Consider the following 18,394-nt stretch of genomic DNA (forward strand, 5'->3'; position numbering starts at 1 on the left):
GCCAAAGAAATGAGGGCTTTCACGACAGCCTTGTGGGAGGACTGTCCCTGTCAGCTGTTGGGAGTGATGATTGTCTCGGTCAGTCCAGGTAAAGGCAAAGAGGTCTTGAGAGTCTGGGTGTAAAGGGATGGTAAAGAAGGCATCTTTGAAGTCAGTGAAGGGAGAATGAGAGAGAGAATATAGGGATTTGGCACTACTGGTGTATGGGGATAACAGCCACATTGATAAGTCTCAGGTCCTGGACCAGGCTGTAGGAGCCATTTGGCTTTTTGGCGGGTAGGATAGTGGTGTTATAGGGAGAGTGAGTTGGGCGCAAGAGGCCCGGATGTAGGAGTTTAGTGACAGTAGGCTTTAACCCTTGTTGATGTTTTCCGGAGAGGGGTATCATGGTTGATTGGGGCATTTAGAGGGGTCTTTGAGATGGATATGAATTGGAGCATGGTGAGAGGCTACAGATGAGTTGTCTGTATCCCAGACTATGGGGTTTATGGAAGAGGAGGACAATGGGGTGGGGAGCAGCAGCCAGGCTAGGCCGGAGGGTGGGCTTGGAACAGTAACAGAGGCTTTGAATTTTGAGATAAGGTCTCTCCAAAGAATAGGAGTGGGGCATTTTGGGAGTATGAGAAAAGAACCGAAAAACGGGATATCTTGAAGTGCACAAAGTAGAGGCTCGGTTATCCGTGGTGTAGATAACTGTCAACCCCCATTGCAGAGACCTGGAAGACCGTAGTTTTTCCAGAGCAGGCAGGCAATAGCAGAGTGAGTGGCCCCGTGTCAATGAGAAAAGAGATTGGCTTACCTGCCCCTGTGAGAGTTACCCTGGGCTCTGTAGAGGTGATGCAAGTCAGGGCCTGGGGCCCTGGGCACCTTCAGTCTTCAGTGGCGAGTCTGAGGAGGCTGGGCAGAGCTGGGTCAGAGGACTCCTGCTCAGGACCAAGAGGGGATGTCTGGATCCCTGGAAGGGGATTTGGGCAGTCGACTTTCCATGTCCCTTTATTCCACAGCTGGGACACGGGCCTGGAGGCGGCCTCGGCATTAGGCATGAGCAGGCCCAGGAGGCTTCTTTGCCACGTTTGAAGCAGGGCCCAGGGGGCTTCCTGTCTGTGTGGTTGATGGGAGGTTTCGAGCCATGTAGGGCAGTGGCTAAAAGGTGGCATTTGGCCTGATCTTGTTGGGCCTTCTCTAGCTTTGCCTTCTCTTCCCGGTTATTGAAAATCTTAAAGGCTAAATTTGAAAGGTCTTGTTGAGGGGTTGAGGGTTTGAGGGCCTTCTTCTGCCTTTTTTAGTTTCTTTCTGATGTCTGGGGATGATTGGGAGATAAAATGGATGTTAAGGACAATGGTGCCCTCTGCTGAAGTGGAGTCTAATACTGTATATTTTTGTAGGGCTTCCGTTAACCTGGCTAGAAATTGTGCCGGGTTTTCATCTAGTCCTTGAGTTATTAGCTGGAGCTTATCACAGTTGGCGGCTGTCTGTGCTGCCTTTTGAAGGCCCACACTGAGGCAAGCGACCAGATGAGTAATCGGGGCTGCTTGTCCCAGTCTCCCTGCCTGAAAATCCCAGTTGGGATCATCTTGGGGGGAAGCCGTGGCCCCTACAGGCTCAGCGTCGTCCGTCCTGTGTATCTCATCAGCGTGTGTCCGAGAGGCTTGCCATACTCATCCCTTCTCTTCTGGGAGAGGAGTGGAGGGAAGGATGATGTAAATATCATGCCAGGTTAAGTCCTAAGACTGAAGATACTGGAATTCTTTTAGATATATATCAGGGTCCAAGGAGAAGGAGCCAAGATGCTTTTCAATCTGAGATGGACCGGTGAGGGGGAATGGGACCTGAACAGAACAACGCCTTCTGTTCCAGCTGCTTCCCCTAAAGGGAGGCCTGGAGCTGGGAAAGGAGAGGGGTCCTGCGGTGAAGCTTCCTGCTTTAAAGTTGTTCAGACCGGGTACAGGGAGGGGATCTAGGGAGGTCAGGGTAAAGCCTTGGGACCCTCGGGGTAGAGGGTGGGGCTGAGGTCTCAGAACTTGCTTCTGGAACAGGTAGGGAGGTGTGTTGGGAGCTGGGAGAGAGGAAAATGGGAGGGTTCAGTTCAGTTCAGTTGCTCAGTCATGTCCAGCTCTTTGCGACCCCATGGACTGTAGCACGCCAGGCTTCCACGTCCATCACCAACTCCTGGTGACTGGCCCTTAAGGCGAGCCAGTGTCCTCCCTTTCTGACAGGGTCTTTCTTATACCCCGCCAATGAAAAATTCTCTGAAGGCGTGGTTAATTTTTAGCCTATCGCTGAGTCCTGAAGTCACGTAGCCAGAGGTTTGGAATCCAATGGTCTCGTTACTTTGAGAAGGTAGGCACCAGCTGGAGGACAGATTGTTTGGGCAATTTGGTCAGTCTCAAGGGTCACTGAGATTTTATTCTTTGTTTGCAAGGCCAGCATCATGAGCCATTTCAACCAAGAACCTCCATGGAGGCCCTATCAACAATAATCTTTGTTCAGATGGTCTGCCCTGATTTGCTACCAACTTCTATTATCCTGACCCGTTTCACACCACCTTGGAGCAGTTTCTCAGGGCTGCCTGAGACGCTGCCCCCCGGGCCTGAAATCTTGAACATTCCCACAGAAAAAAAGACACTCTACTTTCAGATTGTGACTGTTTTTTTTCTTCTTCTTCTTCTTTCTTTTTTGAGCCAAATTAGGTTATTACAGAGAGTTTAGTAGGGTTACTTGAGTTGAGTAGGGTGCTATACAGTGGATCCTTGTGGACGATTTTATAAATAGTAGTTTGTATATGTTAATCTGGACTTCCCTGGCAGCTCAGGTGATAAAGAATCTGCCTTCAATGCAGGAGACCTGGGTTCAATCCCTTGGTTGGGAAGATCCCCTGGAGAAGTGAATGGTTACAGCCTCCAGTATTCTTGCCTGGAGAATTCCATGGACAGAGGAGCCTGGTGGTCCCCTAGTCTACGGGGTCACAAAGAGTCAGGCAGGACTGAGCGACTTTCACCTTTTTTTTATGTTAACCTAAACCAGCTAATCTCTCCCTGCCCCCATCCTTTCCTCTTGGGAATTATAAATTTCTAAGTTTGTGAGGCTATTCCTTTTTGGTAAAGAAGTTCATTTGTATCCATTTTTATATTCCACCTAGAAGTGGGCTTCCCCTGCGGCTTAGCTGGTAAAGAATCTACCTGCAATGTGGGAGACCTGGGTTGGGAAGATCCCTGGAGAAGGGAAAGGCTACCCACTCCAGTATTCTGGCCTGGAGAATTCCATGGACTGTACAGTCCGTGGGGTCGCAAAGAGCTGGACACCACTGAGCGACTTTTCACTAGACGTGATGTCGTACGATTCTTGTTTTCTCCTGTCCACCTTACTTCAGTTAGAATGGTCATCTCTACTTTCTTCCCTGGGGCTGGAAATGGCATTACTTGATCCCTGTTGCTGTTCAAAGGGCCGCAGAAAGTCTTCTATCTGTACACTTATCACTGTGATAACTGGAGTCTTACCGTTAGTCCTAGCTCCTGGTTGCAAATTAGAGTGGATTGTGACAGCGGAAGCCAAAAACGTTTGTCTCTTTAATACTTGTTTTCTTTTAAATTAATTTGCACTTTTTATTAGAGTAAATCTGGCTTGCAACGCTGTGCCTCCCCTGGAAGTACAGAATCCTGCTCACGCTTACCCATGCACGTGTCTATTCATGCTTGGTTTCTTTCTCATAAAGGTTATTACAGTGGTTAGTACCCACCGCTGGCAAAGTAGGTCATGTTGGTTATGTATTTTATATGTATAGTCAGGATGGGGCATCCCAGGTGGCACTAGTGACAAAGAACCCTCCTGCCAATACAAGAGACATGAGACGTGGGTTCTGTCCCTGAGTCGGGAAGATCCCCTGGAGGAGGGCATTGCAACCCACTCCAGTGTTCTTGCCTGGAGAATTGTATGGACAAAGGAGCCTGATGGGCCACAGTGCATGGGATTGCAAACAGTCGGATGTGACTTAGCAAGCATGCAGGTACTAGAACAGACAACCAAAGACTGTGTCTCCTTCCCACTTTCTTTAAATTAAGTATAACTTTATTTCTCATTGTAGTAACCTTGATATACAAGTTGATATAGGTTGCAGGTATGCAAAATGTTTTTATTAATTTTAAAAATACATATATGCATTCACATTTGGATTTTTTTCCCATATAAGTTATTACAGTGTTGATGGAATATTCCCTTGGTATACCTATTTCCTTGTGGATTATCTATTTTACGTGGAATGATTATATTAGTTACATCTAAATTTTTGAGCTTATATCATAGCCTCTGCTGCTACTGCTGCTAAGTCACTTCAGTCGTGTCCGACTCTGTGTGACCCCATAGACGGCAGGCAGCCCACCAGGCTCCCCCATCCCTGGGATTCTCCAGGCAAGAACACTGGAGTGGGTTACCATTTCCTTCTCCAATGCATGAAAGTGAAAAGTGAAAGGGAAGTCGCTCAGTCGTGTCCGACTCTTCGTGACCCCATGGACTGCAGCCCACCAGGCTCCTCCATCCATGGGATTTTCCAGGCAAGAGTACTGGAGTGGGGTGCCATCACCTTCTCCAATCTTAGCCTCTACATTTTCCTTTTTTAAGCATATCTTTTATGTCTCTGAGTCTTATGTTTTCCTTAACTAATTCATTGGTGTGAAAGTTTAGGTCCCACCTATAAGTGATATGATTCTTTTTTTTCTTCTCATTCTGACTTTTACTTAGCTTGATCGTCCTGAGTTTTGTCTGTGTTCCTGAAAACAGAATTATTTCCTTCTTGTTTCTGGCTGAGTCATGCTGGACTATGTACACATGTCATTTCTTCTTTATGCATTTCTCTCTCCATAAACGTTCTGTATGCTTCCACTTGTTATATACTATAAAGTGTAGTCCATGGTGCACTTGGCTGCACGAGCCTTTTAAAAATCTTGTTTTCTCTTCAAATGCTCATTTGGAGTGGTTCTGCAGGCATCTATGGGACTTCACCTCCTTCTCCTAAACGCAGGTCCATACTTACCTCTACAGTGACAAGCCACCAGCACCATGACGGGGTTCGCTTTCCTTCCTGCCTTTTCTACCATTTCTTTCTTTTAAGTTTGTCATCATGGCCTCTCATGTTGGTGCAGAGCGCTCTCCTGTTGTGATTTTGATTTTATGTCCGGCATAATTCACAGGGTTAGGCAGATTTCCATGGGCTGATTTTAAGCACTGTGAGTACAATGTATCGTAGAAAAATTTCTCCCTGATCGTCTGTCCTGTTTTTTAATTATTGTCGATTTGTTTCCCATGAAGATTTCAGTGCAGGTATCATTGAGAGCCCAGCATTTTGTGAATGTGAAGTGCTCATGAACAATAGTTTTATGCTTGCTGTTTTGGAAAGGGCCGCAGAGTGGCAGAATTACTTCATGACGTCCTCTTGTTACTATGGTAACCGGAGCCTTGGATAAGTCCTGGCTTCTCATTGTAAACTGGAGGGGAATATGAGAGTAGAAGCCACCAAACCTGGGATCTCATTACTTCTTCTTTGTCTTTTTTTAAGTAATATGTATCCTTTACTGGAGTAACTTTGACTTACGATCGTGTGTTTCCTCTAGTGGTATGGAGTCTTTTTCACTTATATCCTCGCAGGTTTGTATTTTTGTTTTTCACAGTTAGGTTATTAGAGTGTTTGGTAAAACACCCTTGGAAAGGTGGATCCGTGTTGATAATATATTTTATAGATCTCATTGTTATAACTTAATCCCAGCCTCTGAATCCTTCCACCCACCCTTGTGCTAAGTTGCTTCAGTCCTTTCTGACCCCATGGGCTGTAGCCCAGCAGGCTCCTCTCGGGGGGAATACTGGACTGGGTTACCATGCCTTCCTCCAGGGGATCTTCCCGACCCAGGGATCGAACCCGCATCCTTTCACGTCTCCTGCACTGCCAGGCGGGTCCTTCACCACTAGCGTTGCCTAGTAGCGGCAGACCCTCCTCCCGTCCTTGCGAGCGTGTCAGTCGCTCAGTCGTGTCCGACTCTTTGCGACCCCTTCGACTGTGGCCCGCCAGGCTCCTCTGCCCATGGGATTTCCCAGGTAAGAATACTGGAGTGGGTAGCTATATTCTTCTCCAGGTGATCTTCCTGACCCAAGGAAGGTCTCCGGCATTGCAGGCAGATTCTTTACCATCTGACCCAGCAAGAGAGCCGCCTGCCCTCACCTGGTAAGCTTGTTTCCTAAGACTGTCTGGTTATTTCATATGTGAATGAGTTCTTTGGGAAGAATTTCTCATTCCCACCTACAAGTGATATCATATGGTATTTCTTTCTCTCGCTCTGACTTCACTTGCTATGATCGTCTCTAGATTAATCTCTATTGTTGCAAATGACATTAGTCCATTTTGTCCTGGCCGAGTCATGATTCCACTGTGTGTGTACACGTGTGACTTGGTCTTCATCCACTCCTGTGTTCATGGACATTTTGATTCCTTCCTTGCCTTGGCAAGTGGATACCCTGTGAGTCTACTTTTTGGTGCATAATTTATTCAGATTCTGATATCTCTGCCTATATGCATAAGAATGGGACTGCCAGATCATGTGGCAGCTCTAGTTTCACTTTTAAAAGTTGGTTTTTATAGTGGCTGTTACCAACTGCATCCCACCAGCCTCATAAACGTTTCCTCTTTTCTCAACCCGACCCCAGCGTTTCCAGAATGTGGATGTTTCTGATATTGGTCTTGCTGACTCTCCTTTGATATTGGTCTTCTCGTTGTCTTGATTTTCGTATCTCTAATAATTTACTTCCCTGAGTAACTTTTCATCTGCTCTTCATTTTTAAAAAATGTTGTAAATTTATTTGCCTTTTGATATTTTGTTCTGATAGTTTGCCCTATTTTACATTCTTTTAATAATTACCTCTTTTTTTTTAATGCAGTTTAGAGCCCAGAAAATTTTGTCAAGAGCCTTAGTGAAAGGACGACATTGGGGTTGTATTGATAGAGTGGAGTCTATCAGAACAACACCCAAAAGTTGCGCCCTTTTTTCAATTTTTTAAAAATAAATATACTTTAAATTCTCATTGTAATTTTCATTAAATATATTTAAATACTCATTCTACAATGTAAGGTGCTGTGAGTTATAGGTTTTCAAAATGTCTTCTTTAATTTTAAATATATGTATATATATATACTCACATTCAGACTTTTCCTCATATTGGTTATTATAAATTGTCAATAGAACTCCATTGATAGGTAGGTCCTTGTTGAGTATTGATTTTATATGGAATGATTATATTTGTTACATCTACAGTTTTGACTTTATCCTTTGCCCAATTCTTCCTCCTTTAGAAAGCACGAGCTTGTTTCTTAAGTCTCTGAACCTGCTTATGTTTTCTCAGTTAGTTCACTGGTGTGCATTCTTAGATTCTAACTATGTAATATGACATTTATATTTTTTTTTCTGATTCTGACTTCGATTACTTTGATTATCCTCAGTTTTGTCTGTGTTCCTGCCAATTTCGTCATTTCATTCCTTTTTTGCGGCTGAATCGTATTACATCTTCTTCATCCATTCGCCTCTCCAGAAATACTGTGCGTGCCTCCTTGGTTGTCTATTGCAAATCCACACTTGGCTGCATGTGCCCTTTGCAAGTCTTGCTTCCTCCCCAAACACTCTTCAGTGTGGTTCTGCGGGATTTTTATGTCGGTCTATTTTTGTCATGTGAAGGGGTTCCATACTTCTCTCCAGGGACCTTCACCATTTCCATGTCACAGACACCATTACAGGATTCTTTTCTGGACACTTATCCTTTGAAGATTTTTCACGACAGCCTTTCACAGCGGTGCCAAGTCATGCTTTGTGGAAGGTGTGATTTGCATGTCTGTCATAATTCACCAAGTTTACAACTTTTCGTGGACTCTTTTTTTAAAAAACAGAATGAGTTGAATTACTTTAGAAATTTTCTTGATTGTCAGCCCAGTTTTTGTGATTTTCAATTTATTTCCCTTAAAATTTGAGGTGCGGGTATCATTTAGGGCCCAGCGTCCTTGGAATATGAAGTCACCATGAACAACGGTTTTGATGTTGCTTTTTTGGAAACGGGCTCAGGGCGACAGAAGGCCTTCATGCTCTCTCTTGTTACTCTGGTGTCTGGGGCTCGAGGCGCGGTGCTACTGGTTGTAAACTAGGGTGAAATGTGTGAGCAGAAGCCACCCAAAGCTTTCATACTTGTTTTCCTCCAAAGTAATGTGTATTTTTTATTAAAATAAAATACTTACAAAGTTGGTTTTCTTTGGTAGGTAGCCAAATCTTATCCAGTTTTATTTATATTTTTATTGATGTTTGGAGTTTGTTCACATGTAGGTTATTATAGAACATTTGGTACACCCCTTTCCAAAGTAGGTCCATGTTGATTACTCTTTATGTATTTGTGGATGTGAGTTAATTCCTTCTTCCTTATCCACCCTCTTTCTCTCCACCACTTACCTTTGGTGACCATAAGTTTGTTACCTTACACTGTGTATTTATTTCACATGAAAATAAGCTTCAAATAATGAGTACCTGTTTCCCACCTGTACCTGACATCGCACAATATTTTCTCTCAATCTGACTTACTTTATATTTTCCTGGTGGCTCAGACGGTAAAGAATTCGCCTGCAATGCAGGAGACCTGGGTTCAGTCTCTGGGTCAAGAAGACCCCCTGGAGAAAGGAATGGCAACCCACTCCAGTATTCTTGCCAGGAGAATCCCACAGACAGAGGAGCCTGGTGGGCTACCGTCCATGGGGTCTCACAGAGTTGGCTGAGCAACTGGCACTTTCATTTTTCCTTCATTTACTGAAGTCCCTGCAAACGGCATGACTTCCTTTTTTTCAGTCAGCCATATTTCGCTGTGAACACACATGGCTTTCTCTTCACCATTCATCAGTCCGTGTACACTGTGCTCGCCTACTCGGCCCATGTCTTGCCTATTGCTTATGCACCACTGTAGTGCATGCTCGGCTGCATAAGTTTTAGAAAATCTGGTTTCCTCCACATATACTCTCACTAGTGGGACTGTCAGATTATATGGTAAGTCTGTTTCTTTTTTTCAAATGCACATCTAGGAAGGTCCTCATAATAACTGTTACCAAAAAAATTGTACCAGCACCTCAAGTGTCTTTTTCCTTCAACTTACTAGCATTTCTTGTTCGTAAATTTTTTGAGAGTGATGTTTTTGACTTTTCCATGGTGATATACCACTGTGTCATTTTGACTTTCCCATGTCTAATTCTTGAGGTCATGTCATTTAGATCTCAACAAGTTTTCAGGATACTAAGTACTGATGAGCAAAAAGTACTATGGTTGCTGTTTTGGGGTGTGGCCACAGGGTGGCAGGATTTCCTCATGCCCAAAGCGGTTAGTAAACTAAGCCTTTGGAATCAAGAGAGTCTGATGGCTGAAAAGGTTTAAAAAGATCCCATCAAGTAGCTAGCATCAGGAGTATTTGACCTGCACTCTACGGGATCATTTTAAAATTCAGTAGTTTGTTTTAAAAGATGCTTTTTGTTCCTTGGAAGGAAAGCTATGGCAAATCTAGACAATGTATTAAAAAGCAAAGACACCACTTTGCTGACAAAGGTCTCTCTAGTCAAAGCTATGTATGGATGTGAGAGTTGGACCATAAAGAAGACTCAGCACCCAAGAAGATTCTGGAGAGTCCTTTGGACTGCAAGGAGATCCAACTAGTCAATCCTAGAGGAAATCAACCTGGGCTATTAATTGCAAGGTCTGTTGTTCAAGCTGAAGCTTCGATACTTTGGCTATCTTAAGAGCTGACTCATTGGAAAAGACCCTGATGCTGAGAAAGAATGAGGGCAGGAGGATAAACAGGTGGCAAAGGATGACATGGTTCAATAGCATCACTGACTCAGTGAATGTCTCCCAGAATAACTCTGGGAGACAGCGGAGGGCAGAGGAGTCTGGTGTGCTGCAGTCCGTGAGGTTGCAAAGAGTCACACACGATTGAGCAACTGAACAGCAACAGTTTGTTTTCCACTTGTGAGAAGCTAGGTAAGGTAGTTTCCAGGCAATCAAACCCAACTTTATAAAATCTGTGTGTCCAGCCAGGGTCACTGGACAAATTGCTTTAAGGCCAGTCCCAGGCAGACTTCTGTAAAACCCTAAAAGCATTTTATGCGCTCAATTGCTGAGTGTCCAACTCTTTGCAAACCCATGGACTCTGCATGCCAGGCTCCTCTATCCATGGAATTTTCCAGGTAAGAATACTGGAGTGGGTTGCCATTTCCTCCTCAAGGGAATCTTTCCAACCCAGGGATCAAACCTGCACCTCTTGCATCTCCTGAGCTACCTGGGAAGCCCGAAAGTGTTTTATTACCGGATAATTTGGGTCTAGAGAGGCAGCGTCTCTTTCTGTTGTTATTTGTAAATGCTTCTTTATATAGCTCTATTTAAATGGCTTTGTGCTCTGCTAAACTGACTTTCTGGTGGCAATGGCCTTGCTTTATGAACTTAGGCATCTAACTATTTTGCTTTCTAGGCCTTCCCTGGTGGCTCAGTGGTGAGTCCACCTGCCAATGCAGGAGACACTGGTTCAGTCCCTGGATTTGGGAAGATCCCCTGAAGGAGGAAATGGCAACCCACTCCAGTATTCTTGCCTGGAGAATCCCAGGGACAGAGAGGAGCCTGGTGGGCTACAGTCTATTTAGACACAACTAAATAGCAGCGATTTTGTCTTCTGCCCAAGTGTGGTTTGCTGCTGTTTGCTGTTTAGTCACTAAGTTGTGTCTGGTTTAAAAAGCAAGCAAACTAGCCAGCCAGTGAACTGATTCTTAAACAGGTTGAAGGTGCCACCTGCTGCCCCACCTGTAGAAACTGCCCAAGGAATGCAGTCGGCCTTACTGACTGAGAGCCAGAGGAACTAGGGTATTATGGCAAGTTAGACTCCAATTGTCTTCGCATCTAATTATCTTCCGAGTTATATTCTGTCTGTAATGAGTTACGTAGCTATATTTTATGCTCTCTCCCTGACATTCTTCAACCTCTGGTTACAGAATAAGACACTGAAAATCATTTAAAATTATAAGACAGTGTCGGGTTAGCGTGATTTCCATTAGATCCCAATTGCCCAATGCCAAAATGCCTGCAGGGTTCTGGAGCAAAGATGCTCTTTGCCACTTCAACTCCTAGTAATGACCGAAGCCCAGAGCACCCTGAGCAGCAGCTCCTACTGCAGACTTGACTGTAGTTATTTTAGAGCTTGTTGAACAGTGACAGAAAAAGAGGAAGCTCTAAAATAGTGGAAGCTTTCAGGTACGCAAAACTTGTTTCATTTTTTTTGTATGGTTTTGGCGTTTGGTTTTTCATGGAACATCCATGATAGAACAGGCCCAGACCGATTTTTGAGAATAAAATGTACATTTTCTTCTCCTGAGAGAATACTGTCTGCCAAGTTAATTAAAACATGTCTTTTCTATGAGTTTGGCATAAATTATGACTTGCTTTGGACAAACTGATTTCCAGACTGGCTTAAACCCAGAGAGTGCTCAAGGAATGTTCCAGTGACTGGAATAGAAAACAGTGCGCCCAGGGTTTCGTTATTTGTGGGGCATGTTTGTCTTCAACCCTTAGATGGAGATCTGTTCTTCCCTCCCACGTAACTTACCATTTGTTTGACTCTGAAATATACTGTTCAGTCTTTATGACGAGCTGGCTCTGTACATGGAAAGTGATTTTTTAAATACAGACAATATACACTGTTGATCAAGTTCATCCTGCATTAAAAGTACCTAAAAAACTGGATAATTTAAACATTTTCACATCCACATTTATTTACACACAGTTTAATATTTAGCTTCTGTTAAACAATAGTATGACTTTGAGGTGCCACTATGTCCTGTGTGGGGGGTGGTTTTCCACTGCTGTTTGATAATTTGATATTAGTATATAAAAAGCTTTCTTTAGAACCCCATGATTCTGCATAACCATATCCAGGTTCATATTTCATTTCTATCTCATATTCCTCAATCACTTATGTATAATTTAAAAGCTTCTATTTTCTCAGAGATAAATTTTCTTTAAAGTGGATGTGTAAAGCCCAGTCCATCAAGTGCTTTTTGTGGTCTCTTAACATCTTCTATAATCCTGTCTCAAATTCCTTAAAACTTCGAGCAATAGTGCATCCATTGTCTATTATGGGGTCAACTTCCTGCAACCCCATAAGACTGTAGCCCCCTGGGCTCCTCTTCTGCCCATGGGACTTTCTAGGCAAGCATCCTGGAATAGGTTGCCATTTCCTCCTGCGGGGGGATCTTCCCCACCCAGGAACGAACCACGTCTCCTGCACTGACAGGGAGATCTTTACCACTGAGCCGCCTGGAAAGCCCTCATGACTAACTAAACACATCAGTCAGAGCAGATGAACATTAGAGATTGCTGCTCAGTTGCTAAGTTATGCACAACTCTATGGCTATGGACTGCAGCACACCAGGCTTCTCTGTCCTTCACCATCTCCTGGAGCTTGCTCAAACTCAGGTCCAGCAAGTCAGTGATGCCATCCAACCCCTCTTGTTCTCTGTCACCCCCTTCTCCTGTCTTCAATCTTTCCCAGCATCAGAGTCTTTTCCAGTGAGTCAGTTCTTCGCATCAGGTAGCCAAAGTATTGGAGTTTCAGCTTCAGCATTAGTCCTTCCAAGGAATACTCAGTACTGATTTCCCTAAGGATGGACTGGTTGGATCTCCTTGCAGTCCAGACCTTCTCCAAATCCTGAGGAAATATCGGCATCTTGGGATTATCCCAGAGCCAGGCCCCTTCCACCACCTTTCAATCATCCAGTCAATAGTGACTGGAAGCCACCTGCTCTTGGTACTGGGAAAGGGCCATGAGCGAGACACCAACCCTGCTTTCATGAAGTTTTCAGCCCAGCAGTGAAATCAAATAGGAACTGACCACCTGACGAATGCTGTTGTTCAGCCCCTGAGCAGTGTCGACTCTCTTGCGATCCTGTGCACTGTTGCTTGCCACGCCCCTCTGTCCATGGGTTCTCCAGGCAAGGATAAAGAGTGGATGGCCTTCCCCTCTCCAGGGGATTGAAACCCACCTCTCCTGCAGGGGCAGACAGACTTTTCACAGCTGAACCACCTAGGAAGCCTGATGAGTATACGTGTGAATTACAGAGGTGCTCTGGGAGCTGATGGTGAGAGGCTAACGGGCAGGAAGGCCAGAGGTGTCCAAGTGGCAGGAGGAAATAAATTGCAAGGGGCAGATGCTTTATTTCCTTCTCTGTTGATGAATTCGGTTCTGCCTAAGACTAACCTTTTTTTTTTTTCCTTTTCTCAAACCTTGGGCTGATAATGGCTCAACAAACCAGTATTCATGTCAGTTGTTTATGGCTGTGGGACACCTTGTGCCATGCTGTCTCAAAAGTGCATTTTGTGGGAGAAGGGTCGGGTGAAATTCCCTCAGCTTTGTGGTCTCTCTTATCTGATTAGCAGCTTGCCAACAGACATAAAATGCCTTGCTAAAAACTAGCAAGCGGACACACTTTCTTTCCCTACTTATGTCTATGTCAGCCTCATCTCTGACCCCAGATCGAACTCTTCTCCTGCGGAGATCACAAATCCTGATATAACACATGGCTCACAGCAGCACCCTTTCAGTGGGGAGAGTTAGGGAAGACTTCCCTGAAGAAAGGGTGTTACTGAACTTGAAATCTGATGGGGAGGTGGCTGAAGTAGGGGTAGGGAGATGAACTCTATAGGCAGGAGAAGAACATATACAAGGCCCTGGGATCAGAGGAAAGCCATATTGGCAAGGAGCTAAAGCAGTCCTGGATGGCTGGGAGGCGAGTGAGGGGATGGAAAGAACATTCATGGAAGGACAGGAACCTTGAGCCTGATGGTAAGGAGAAACTAAGGGTGAGGCCTTCATTTATAGAAAGTAACATTTTCTACTGTTGGAAGGATAGATTGGGAGGGAGATACAGAAAGAACAACTTTAGGGGGTGGGCAGAGATGGAAAATGAGACATGGTAATCCAGGTCAGGGACTCGACAAGTGAGAAAATACAGATCAACCCTGAGAACTTGAATCCTGACCATCCTCCCGAGGAGGACAAAGACAGGAGAAGGAGAGATGCTGCAGCGGAGCCCGGCCCGGATGAGCTGACCTGCAGACGCGCGAATCCAGCCAAGTCCGGTTTAGATCAGCCAACTTCAGTCAACAGTTAGACCTACGCTGCGCGTGCACTCTAAGTCACTTCAGTCATGTCCGAACTCTTTGCAACCCCATGGACTGTGTGTAGTCCACTCCTCCGTCCATGGGATTCTCCAGGCAAGAACACCAGAGTGGGATGCCCTTTCCTCCTCCAGCGCATCTTCCCCGACCCAGGGATTGATGCTGCATCTTTGTCTCCTCCATGGGTCGGCAGGTTCTTTACCGCTAATGAATCTTGGGAAGGCCCAGACCTGTGCGTAAGTTACTGAAATGGCCAATGAATAGAAAAGCATCTTGTCTAGTAAGGGGTTTACTTTTTCAAGGCCACAGAGCAAATCACAGCTAGGGATAAAGGAACTTCACCAAAATTTTGGTCTCCTGTCTGGCACCATTTCCACAAACACCACCTACGCTTTTGATAACGAGCGCTGGAAGAACAGGCAGTGCCCAGTATAGAGTCAACACTGGAGACAAGAGTGTGAGATAAGGCGGGAGGGGAGAACGAGAGAGAAGCAAGGAGGAAAAGTGGCCTCAGGACAGCGGATCCAGAAGGCAAACTGTCTGGGTGAACGGACGGGACGCATCAATAGGACTCGGTGTTTGGACGGGAGGAGTCTGGGGCGGGGCCGTCCAGGAGGAGTCTCAGGTATGGGCTGTGGGGCCTGAGTGATGAGAGCCCCGCTAGCAGACACAGGAACCAGTCTGCTAGATTCAAACCAGCTTAAACTCACACAGAAAGACCAAGTATACGAACTTACAGTTCCAAAGGTCGAAACACTACTTTCTTCATTCATTTGATGAAAAAAAAAAAAATCCAGCACAAAAAAGCAATTTAAAAAAGCCTTAATCTGTGACAAAATTGGGCTTCCCCAGTGGTTGAGATGGTAAAGAATCTTGCCTGCAGTGGCAGGAGACCCAGGTTTGATCCCTAGGTCAGGAAGATCCCCTGGAGAAGGACATTACAATCCCCTTCCTATATTTGCCAGGAGAATCCCATTGACAGAGGAGCCTGGTGGGCTCCAGTCCGTGGGGTTGCAAACAGACACAACTGAGCTCCTAACACATACAGCAAACTGTTTTACCCATAGCTCTCTGGAAAACGAATGCCTTGTTCTGTGTGTTTATTGGATGAGGAGGAAACTGTGGCAAGGGGAGGACTTTTAAATTAAAACTATGTAAGGAAGACTGACCTACAAACTGTCCTCCTGGTTCAAAGACTGCACCTAAAATCCACTGTGAAATGACAGTTATACAGAAACAAATGTTCCGTTTTTAACAAAATGAACAGATTCTTTATTTTATGCACTTCATGCAAACTATTACTGTTGTCTAAAAGGATTCCTCCCACGCTGCACCCGGGCTGGACATGTAACAGCAGCTGAAGAAAAGGCTGCACAAGCAGAAGGTGAAAAGCGTTGGCTACACAGAAGATAATGTTTCCTTTGAGTTGGTAACTGTCTGGACCTACCCCACAGGCAAGGACACCTTGACAAGAAAGCATGGCCTGAACCCCAGTGGGTCAAACCTTGACTGAAGGCAAACCACGTGGGCTGTTACAGAACATTTTAAAATTCACCTTGTTGACCTGGTCAGTGGTTTTATCACAGCGGATTTAGAGGCCAAATAGCCTGTGTCAGTGGGAGGACACAGCTGGTTAGATCAGTGCAGGTGACGTCAGCCAGGCTCACTTTGGATGTTCGTGATAAATAACACCAGCCCGTGGGAACTGGTCTCCACACATCACCAGGGTGGGTAACACCACTCATCACTCCAGTATTGAGGTTGTTAAAATCTACAGGAAAACTGGAAGTTGGTTTTAAGAGAAGGGAAATATCTATAATGATTTGGGTAGGATACAGCTGCTTACCCCCAGCCCAATAATTTTCCCTATAGACCATAATGGCTTACCTCCCACCTCTAAAAACAGAACAATTTTTAGTTCTCAAGTTTTCCTGAGGCCTGTACATCAGGGTCATGAATTTGAATTCAAGTCGGGCTTTCCTAGTAGCTCAGATGGTAAAGAATCCTCCTGCAGTGCAGGAGACCCGGGTTTGATCCCTGGATCAGGAAGATCCCCTGGAGAAGGAAATGGCAACCCACTCTAGTACTCTTGTCTGGAGAATCCCATGGACGGAGGAGCCTCGTGGGCTACAGTCCATGGGATCGCCAAGAGTCAGACACGACTGTGTGACTAACTTCCTCTTTTCGCTTTGACTCCCTTTAGGGTGTGGGACAGGATGCTCTTGATTAACATTAGGTTAGTGTTAGTTGCTCAGTCATGTCTGACTTTGTCACCCCTTTATGGCCCACCAATCTCCTCTGTCCAAGGCTCCCCAGGCAAGAGTAGTGGAGTGGATTGCCATTCCCTCCTCAAGGGGATCTTCCCAACACCCAGGGATTGAACCCAGGTCTCCTGCATTGCACGCAAACTCTTTATTGTTTGAGCTACAGGGAAGACCTAAATATTAGGTTCAAAGACCCTAAAGAGAGAATCCAGGAATCTCCCTCAGAGCAGACACAGGTTAGATGAGAGAAGACAGAGGTTTAGATGAAATGAATCGCAGAGAAACAGTTACCCAAGAGACACGGACACCGCAGTAGCGATCAGCAAGCAGCAGTGTCATCGTCTTAAAATTAGACCCCAGTCACATGGCTGACACCAACAGAGCTGGACAACCTAGACAACATATCAAAAAGCAGAGACATTACTTTGCCAACAAAGGTCCGTCTAGTCAAAGCTGTGCTTTTTCCAGGATCCACGTATGGATGTGAGAGTTGGACTATAAAGAAAGCTGAGTGCCGAAGAATTGATGCTTTTGAACTGTGATGTTGGAGAAGACTCTTGAGAGTCCCTTGGACTGCAAGGAGATTCTACCAGTCCATCCTAAAGGAAGTAAGTCCTGAATATTCATTGGAAGGACTGATGCTCAAGGTGAAACTCCAATCCCTTGGCCACCTGATGTGAAGAGCTGACTTGTTGGAAAAGACCCTGATGCTGGGAAAGATTGAAGGCGGGAGGAGAAGGGGACGATAGAGGATGAGATGGTTGGCTGGCATCACCACTCAATGGACATGAGTTTGAGCACGCTCCGGGAATTGGCGATGGACAGGGAGGCCTGGCGTGCTGCAGTCCATGTGGTCACAAAGAGTTGGACAAGACTGAGCAACTGAACTGAACTGAATGAAGGAAGGAACAATCTGAGGACTCTTGTCAAAGTGCGACCTGAGTTTCAATAAAAGGGTAATTGATTTAACATAGCTCATGGATATGAAAGAGTTTGAAACATAAAGAAGATCTAAAACTTAATCAGAAAGCTATGACCACTGAGGGGCTACAAGATAGACAATCTATGTGAATTAGCAAAGCAACACTGCCTGTGAATATCAACTAACATGGGGAGATTTCAAATGAAGACCGTCACTGAAGGAGCCGCGTCGAATTCACATGGAGAGAAATGACTGCATGAATATTCTGTGACTGATTTTTCACAGGTCTCTTCTTCCTTGTCAATAACAAGGATTTTGCACTGGAGAAGAGCCCACTGAATGTAATGAATACAAGGAATTTCACTTATAACAATTTTAACTCCACATGTGTTAACTCACACAGGACAGAAACTGCATACTTTTAGCCCTGCTGGTAGAGACTGCAGCCATTATTCATCATTGAATTAAGGTATGCTAATTATACTGGGGGAAATAAACACCCAGATCTTAGGATGTGGAAAGGTCTTCCGTCAACCCTCCAAAGAATTTGAGATGTATTTTTTTTTAACACTTAATCTGGATTGAACTTGAACGTTAGCCGTCTTAAAGGGAAACCACCAAAGGATATCGGCGTGCATCAGCTTCAGCCTGTGAGCTTGTTAAACCTGCAGATCCAATTCTGGCTCACCAGCTGTGAGTGATTACCGCTTACCTACACGTGTAACAGGAACCCTAGGTGATAATGATGCAAGTGAGTCTGCGACACTTTGAGTAACATAAGCTGCGAATTCAGGAGATTCTGCTTTGTATAAAATACATCATTTTAATCACAGTGCTTTGTCAGTAACACATTAAAGCTACTTCTTTTTCTTTTTTTTTTAACTGCTATACCTGATGCAGATGCTCTGTGGATATGAGGCATCCAAAAGTAATGGGGTTACCCTCATATAGAATAGACATTGGAGAAGAAAAGGGCACCCCACTCTGGTGTT

The sequence above is a fragment of the Capra hircus genome, chromosome 27 (genome assembly GCF_001704415.2).
Source record: "Capra hircus breed San Clemente chromosome 27, ASM170441v1, whole genome shotgun sequence".
Lineage (NCBI taxonomy): Eukaryota > Metazoa > Chordata > Mammalia > Artiodactyla > Bovidae > Capra > Capra hircus.